Source organism: Trichechus manatus, unplaced genomic scaffold (genome assembly GCF_000243295.1).
Source record: "Trichechus manatus latirostris isolate Lorelei unplaced genomic scaffold, TriManLat1.0 scaffold00264, whole genome shotgun sequence".
Classification (NCBI taxonomy): Eukaryota; Metazoa; Chordata; class Mammalia; order Sirenia; family Trichechidae; genus Trichechus; species Trichechus manatus.
In genome coordinates, this window is record NW_004444200.1 from 1,754,120 (window position 1) to 1,762,288 (window position 8,169).

Here is an 8,169-nt window from a genome sequence, read left to right on the forward strand (position 1 = left end):
TACTCCTTTATATTTTAAAGGATTGGCAGAACCCAGAAATTATTATAAACACTCACCTAAACAATTACATCACTCAACCATTTAATGAGGGTTAACTGTCCTTCTAACAGTCATAGCCCACCAGCTTCTAGGTGGTAATGGCCCCAAACCAAACCAATTGCCGTCGAGTCAATTCTGACTCATAGTGACCCTACAGGATACAGTAGAACTGCCCCATAGGGTTTCCAAGGAGTGGCTGGTGGATTCGAACTGTTGAACTCTTGGTTAGGAGCTAGCTCTTAACCACTGTGCCACTAGGGCTCTGGTTTAAATGGGTCTCCATGGTTACAGTCATGCTCTAGATTCCATGGTTACACTCCCAGTCCCTCACAGGAGTTAGGAATAGATTTGAAGTTTCAAAGGATTTTTTTTCTCTTGCACCTTCCTACACAGAAATCTAGGATTCAAAGGTCTGGGATGAAAGTTTTGGTGACCTCTTGGAAAGAAAAGGGGGGAATGATAGTATTTGTGACATTTGTAATCTGTCATTGAATGTGGAAGAGAGGACTTACTTGGGAAAAACTGTGGTGGTGAAATGATGTACCAATGTTAGGAGTTTGAGTATTATGCTTAATAAGAGGAGGAGAAAAACTGAGATGAGGGAACAATATGCTATTGTTTGGATGTAAGTTTCCTGAGTGAGGGCTGGGATGGTGTCCAGAGGTCAGGGAAAATTCTTCTGTTTTAGAGTACCTTTGTCATAGCAGTACTATAGCCTCCTTGCGTTAATTTCCCCCACAGTCCTAATTTCAAATCGTCTGTCTTGGCCCATTTTGGCTCAACCAGGCAGCTTCTGTCACAAAGTGCCAGCCCAGGTCAAGATAATTAGATCTGGCATTTCTTGACAGATAGAACCCATGTGGAATTCTAGTGCCTCCTTGTGGTAGTTCTACCTCAAAAACAAAAAACAAAACAAAACCTGTTGTCATCAAGTCAGTTTCTAATTCATGGTGACCCCATGTGTCACAGAGTAGAACTGCTCCATAGAGTTTTCTTGGCTTTTCATCCCCAGGTCTTTCTTCTATGGTGCTGCTGGTTGGGTTTGAACTGCCAACTTTTAGGTTAGTAAAAAAAACAAAACCCATTGTCACTGAGTAGAACTGCCCCACAGGGTTTCCAAGAGCAGCTGGTGGATTCAAACTGCAGACATTTTGGTTAGCAGCTGAACTCTTAACCACTGTGCCACCAGAGCTCCTTTAGGTTAGACGTCCACAGCAAACTACTTGTGCCACCCAATAAGTGGATTCTGCCATCGAAATAAACCCTGTATGGTGAAAATGGTTAAGCACTTGGCCACTAACTGAAAGGTTGGCAGTTCATTTCCACTTAGAGGCACGTCAGAAGAAAAGCCTGGCGATCCACTTCCGAAAGATCAGTCACTGAAAACCCTGTGGAGCACAGCTCTACTCTGACACACATGAGGTTATATGGTTGAGGTTGACTCAATGGCAACTGATTTTTGTTTTGTTTTGTTTTGTTTTTAACACCCCGCTTTACCTAGGATAATATGCTTCCTACCTTCAGAAAAATTCAGCAATCAGAAGCAAGCACAGAGTTAGCACTGATGGAAAACCTGAGAAGAAGCTATTAATATTAGACTAATTACAACATAGCACCATTGGCTGACATTTATGGACAGAGACAGCAGAGATGATAGGCACCTCCTGGAAGGAGCATGCAGTTCACTAGGCAGGGGTAAGAGAGGTGTGTGAATAAAGCAGCTCAAGTAGAGGCTCAGAGGGAGTCCTCCACAGGGCAGGGAGGACTCTGAAGAGATAATACTTTACCCCAAAGGCTATGGAGTCATTGGAAGATTCTAAGTAAGGGAGTGACATGATCAAATTTGCATTTCAAGCTGATCATTTTTATGGCATTACATCATAACCAAGTTGAAGAGTGACTCCATGCTCTGAGTGACTTTGTTGATGGTGATGCCCATCCACAGAAGGAGGGAATAAAGTAGGAAAGCTAGGAGCCTGGGTGGTGACAAATGGTTTGCTTGGGACTACCAACCTAAAAGTGGTAGTTGGAACTTACCCAGAAAGTCCTGGCAAACTGTTCCAAGTCAATTCCAATTCATAGTAAATGATGCATATGACAGAGTAGAACTGCCCCATAGAGTTTTCTAGGCTGTAATCTTTAATGGAAGAAGATCACCAGATCTTTTTCCCATGGAGCTGCTGGGTGAGTTCGAACCACGAACCTTTCAGTTAGCAGCCAAGTGCTTAACCATTTGCACCACCAGCGCTCCTATAGAAGAAGAAGAAGTAGTTCTTGAGGCTGCTTATGTACAACCAAACACCTCATGGGATTTGGTTCCTTGATTTGGAAGTTTAGGGTCATGGTTCCATGGGGCAGTGCCACTGATTGCCCCAATAAAGTGTTCAGTGCCTCTGTTCTACCACCTAATTCAATGCGTAGTGCCCGGGGTCTTAAGAACTTTCCAGCGGCCAACAGAGGAAGAAGGAGAGTCAAGAATAGGAGGAGGAAATGTAATGTGTTCCTAATTGCCTCCATGAACAGTTGCCTCCTTTGCCATGAGACCAGTAGAACTGGATGGTGCTTGGTTACCATTATGAACATTTTGATCAAAGATTCTATGGAAGAATCCTGAGCAAAAGGGGGAAAATGGAGAACAGAATTTAAAATTCTTATGGAATCCAGATTTTCTGGAGCTATGGAGACTGGATGAACCTCTGAAATTATTACCCTAAGATAATCTTTAAACCTTAAACCAAAAATATCCCCTGAAGTCTTCTTTAAACCAAGCAGCAGTTTAATTTAACTGGTAAAGAATGTCTGCCTTGAGCAATGTGCTCATTTAAGATCTAGCAATATGGGATCAAACTGACAACAGCAACTGGAATGATTAGATAGGAAATTTAGGGGGCAGTGAGTTTATGTTATGGAGGAGAAACAACTTAGAAAAGGAAGATGAAAATGGTTGTACAATTTGAATAATGTAATCAATGTCACTGAATTGTACATGTAGAAACTTGAATTGGTGTATGTTCTGCTGTATACATTCTCAACAACAGTAAAAAAGGTTATTCCCAATCTCTTGCTATTACAAACTATGCTTAAGTTAATAAACTTGTTTGACATGTCATTTTACATATGTGTGAACATATTTGTAGAATGAATTCCTAGCACTGGAATTTCAGTGTATGTAATTTTTATATCAACAATTTTCTCTCCATAAAAAAAAAATTATTTAAATAAATAAAAATCACAAAATCGAAAATGTACAAAAAAAGTATGTAGTAAAAAATAAATCTCCCTCTCATTCATTTTTTTCTCCCAAGGGGCCCAGAAGCAATCACTCTTGTGGGTTTCTTGGGTATTCTTACAGAGATAGTCTAAGTCTCTCTCTCTGTCTCTCTCTCTGTCTCTCTCTCACACACACACACACACACACACACACACGCACGAATATTCTTCCCTCTCTCTCCCTCTTTTTTTCCTTCCCTTCCTATTTTTGGTAGCACATTATTCAGCACTTCAGTATATTTTGGAGATGGTTCCAAATCAGGACACTTATGACAAACTCATTCTTTTTAAGCAGTGGTATTTTATCTCAAAGAATGGAGGTAAAAATTTATACAACCAGTTCCCTATTGATGGGCATTAAGGTTATTCCCAATCTCTTGCTATTACAAACAATGCTCAATTAATAACCTTGTTTGACATGTCATTTTATACCTGTGTGAATATATTTGTGGAATGAATTCCTTGCAGTGGAATTTCAGTTCTGCTGTTCGTAATTTCTATATCATCAATTTTCCCTCCAACCGCACCAGTTATACTCCTATCAGCATTGTATGAGAGAACAAAAGCATTTCCTATCACCCTTGCCAACACAGAGTGTTTTATTTATTTATTTATTACTTCTGTCAATCTATTAGGTGAAAAAAGATTTCTCATTGTATTTTTAATTTGCATTTCTTTCTTATGAGTAAGGTTGAGTATCTTTTCATATATTTAAGAACCAGTTGTACATTCTTTTCTGTGAATTGTGTGTTCATATCTTTTGCCCACTTATTTACTGGGTTGTTGAGTTTTTTCTTATTGACTTTTTGGGTTGTTGAGTTTTTCTTATTGATTTTTAGCAAAGTCAAATGCTCTTAAAATGCTAAGGATATTAGACTTCCGTCTGTGATGTGAGGTGCAAATATTCATTTGTCTTTCAACTGTGCTTTCTATGTACAATTTTTCTTTAATATAGTCCAATTTATCAACGTCTTGTTGTAGGGCTTCTGGAAGTTATGTTATCCTTAGAAAGTCCTTGCCTATTCTGAAATTATAAAAATAAATTCTCATTTTTCTTACAGCACTTTTATTTTGTAAACTGACTTGATAGATTACAAAACAACAGCAATACTTTTATTTTGTACATTAAAAAATATTTAATGTATCTGGAATTAATTTTGATCTACAGTTTGAGACAGAGATCCAGCCTATTTTTTTGCCTACATGTCTACCCAGTAGCCTAAACATCATTTATTGAATAACACCTCCCCCATCCCCCTCTAGTTTGAAATGTCATCTTTGTATTTGTGTTTGTTTTAGAACTTCTATGACAGACGAGTTTTATGTCCATGCTTGACCTTGTCCTTGAAGGAAGGAAGGTTCATTGTTACTGTTATTTTGTTTTTAAATATGGGAAAGACTTGAACGTGGTTATGTGCCGAGAGAGAAGTGCAAATAGTGAAGCGGAGGGGCAGGGGAGGCACAAATGAGTCATGAGGGAAAAAAGGTTATGACAGTTTATGACAGATCCAAAGAACTAATGAAGCGTTGGTAGTTTAGTGGTAGAATTCTCATCTTCCATGAGGGAGACCCAGATTTGATTCCCAGCCACACTATCTGTCAATGGAGGCTTCTTGTAGCTATGATCTTGAACAGATTTCAGCAGAGCTTCCAGACTGAGACAGACTAGGAAGAAAGGCCTGGTATTCTACTTCCAAAAATCAGCCAGTGAAAACCCTATGGATCACAACAGTCTGATCTACAACCCATCATTGGTGACAGAATAGGACTGGGCAGCATTTCAGGAGGCCAACTCAACGGCAGCTAGCAACCAAAGAACTAATTGGTGTGACAATCTCCACCAAGGAGTGTGCAATTTGAAATTTTTAAGCAAGTATTGCACAATGTGAGGCAGCTTCCCTTCTAGATCCTAAAGCCCTTCTTCCCAGTTTGTCAGTCCCTTCTTGACTTCTCTTCTTCCCTATCTAGTCTAGGATTCGTCTTAATCACTTAACTGCTCCTTTGTGGGCATTCTACTTCTCTTGACTCAACACTCTAACTTGATCAATGGTATAATTCACCTTCTCAGAATTGTGCCGATTGACACTTAACAACAAGCTTCTGACACGAGTGGGGACCCTTAGCCTTTGCCTTTTGCTTGCCTTTGTTTAGTCCCCTCCCACTTGTCCCGTGGTGTTTATCGCAAATCTTCAAAGCCACTGTTCCCTCCCTCTGAGCAAATGACCTGTCTCATCTCAGTAGAATGCAGTTTTTTAAGCTGGAGTTCATGGCTGGGATTAAGAAGTTGGGAAACTAAAATTGTATGTAAAAATTTGGGTATTGTGCATTTTTTTGAGGCAAAACATCTATAGTTTTCATCGGATTCTCAACACCCCAAAAGGTTAAAAACCCTCTGCCCCAGCAAATGAAGTATGCCAGATATAATCTCCTTTAACTTTTTGACCTTGTACCTAAAAATTTAATAGCCACAACAGTGGACTCAAACACACTCAACAATCATAAAATGAGAAGGACCAGGTAATGTTTTGTTCTGTTATACATAAGGTCACCTTGAGTCAGGACCAACTCGATGGCAACTAATAACATCTAAAAACTTATCTATACCTGTAACCATTCTCATCTCTTTTTCTCTAGTTTCAGAGGATTTGGCATTCCTCTTCCTGTTTATTTAAGGCCATCCCCTACACGTCATCTCTTAACTCCAGCCTTTTACCAGGATCTACTTTCTCTTGGTTATCCCAGCTCTCCCCCTTCACTGCTCCTTCCTTTTAAACTGATCTCTCTCTTGCTCCTAAACATACACATAACAACAGCAACAACACGATTTGTTGCCTTCTCTCTTTTTCTGTTTCTATTCTCAGCTCACCCGGAGGCTAGGCCTGGTGCCTCTCCTCTGTCCCACCTAGCATCCCCTGCATAACTTTGTCATGTGTGTGCATACCACATTGCATTATTATATGTATTTCTGTGTATCTGTCTCCCCCACTAAACTGTGACGTTAAGAACTGAGTCTTATTTATTTTTGTATCCCCAGAGCAGTGTCTCACACACTGTGGGAGCTCAATAAATATTTCTCAACAAGAATTAATCAATTTAGTTGTTCTTCCCTAGACCTTCTTCTCCATTATGCTTTTACTTGAGGTATAGAAACTAGAACAGGAAACATTTTTCTATATATAACACATCATAGATTTTTCCAAGTCTAGCACCACAATTTTTTCTTGTATTTATTTTTTCTCACATTAGCCAATATTCTACTAACTTTTTTGTCTATAGCTACATACCAGGTTGGTCTAAATGACTTCTAACCCTTATAAGTGAGAACTTACAACTAAGACCTCAAAGCTCCTACTCTAGTAAGTATAGTTTGTATTATTAACACCTAAATTAATTTCATTACTGCCCACCCTGAAGCTCATTTGCTTGCTAGGCAGTATGAACAAAGCTTGTTTAAGAATAGTTATCTATGTAAGAAAAAAAAAAAAACCTTTTATTCTCTTTAGATTGATACATTTACATGTAATTGCCAAGTATAAGAGGCCAGTAGCACTATGGTTTGCTAATTATACACAACTATAGTGGTTAAGAGCTACGGCTGCTAACCAAAATGTTGGCAGTTCGAATCCACCAGCTGCTCCTTGGAAACCATATGAGTCAGTTGTACTCTGTCCTATAGGGTCACTATGAGTCGAAATTGACCTGATGGCAATGGGTTTGGTTTTTTTAAAACTTATTAAAGAACTTCCTCTATTTGACAACACTTGAACAAAGTCCATTTTTAACTACTCCATGTCAGGCTTTTACTGATGGTTATGATTAGTTTTTGCCTCCCCAGAATACATATTCTCTCTTCTTTTGGTAATAATACCAGAGACTAGAAATCTGCAGAGCCCTGCAGGAATCTAACGGCCACCAGTGCCTCCCATCAATGATGATGGGTAACTAGGAGTTGCTAATACTAGGTTCCATCTCGGGCTTGAAAAAACAAGGGAGAATCTGGTTCCAACTTGCCCATGGCCTACTCCAGAGCCCAGGGTTCTCAGCCTTCAGAAGATGATTACGAGAATCTCATGTTCCCTTTCCTGCTTCCACCTGTGATTTGGGGGTTTGTGGCCCCAACTTGGAAACCCTGGTAGTGTAGTCGTTAAGAGCTACGGCTGCTAACCAAAAGGTTGGCAGTTGGAATCCACCAGGAGCTCCTTGGAAGCCGTATGGGGCAGTTCTACTCTGTCCTATAGGATCGCTATGAGTCAGAATTGACTTGATGGCAATGGGTTTGGGTTTGTTTTGGCCCCAGCTTTGGCTACCTTCTCTCCAGGGCCTCCTCAGTCATTGGACATCTATCCAAGGTACATGATTAATTGGTAAAGTCAGGCAAGAGTCCACGTTATTGACAGGTGTCATGGATTGAATTATGTCTCCCCAAAAATGTGTGTATCAATTTGGCTGGGCCATGATTCCTGGTATTGTGTGATTTTCCTATATGTTGTAAGTCCTGCCTCTATGATGTTAATGCGGGAGGATGGGCAGCAGTTGTGTTAGTGAGGTAGGACTCAATCTGCAAGATTGGATTGGGCTTTTTTTTTTTTAATTGTTTTGCTTTAAGTGAAAGTTTACAGTTCAAGTTAGTCTCTCATACAAAAATTTATACAAACATTGTTTCGTGACCCTAGTTGCTCTCCCTACACTGGGACAGCACACTCTTCCTTTCCACCCCAGATTTCCTGTGTCCATTCAACCAGCTCCTGACCCTCTCTCCCTTCTCATCTCACCTCTGGACAGGAGCTGCCCATTTAGTCTCATGTATCTACTTGAGCTAAGAAGCACACTCTTCACGAGTATCATTTTATGTTCCATAGT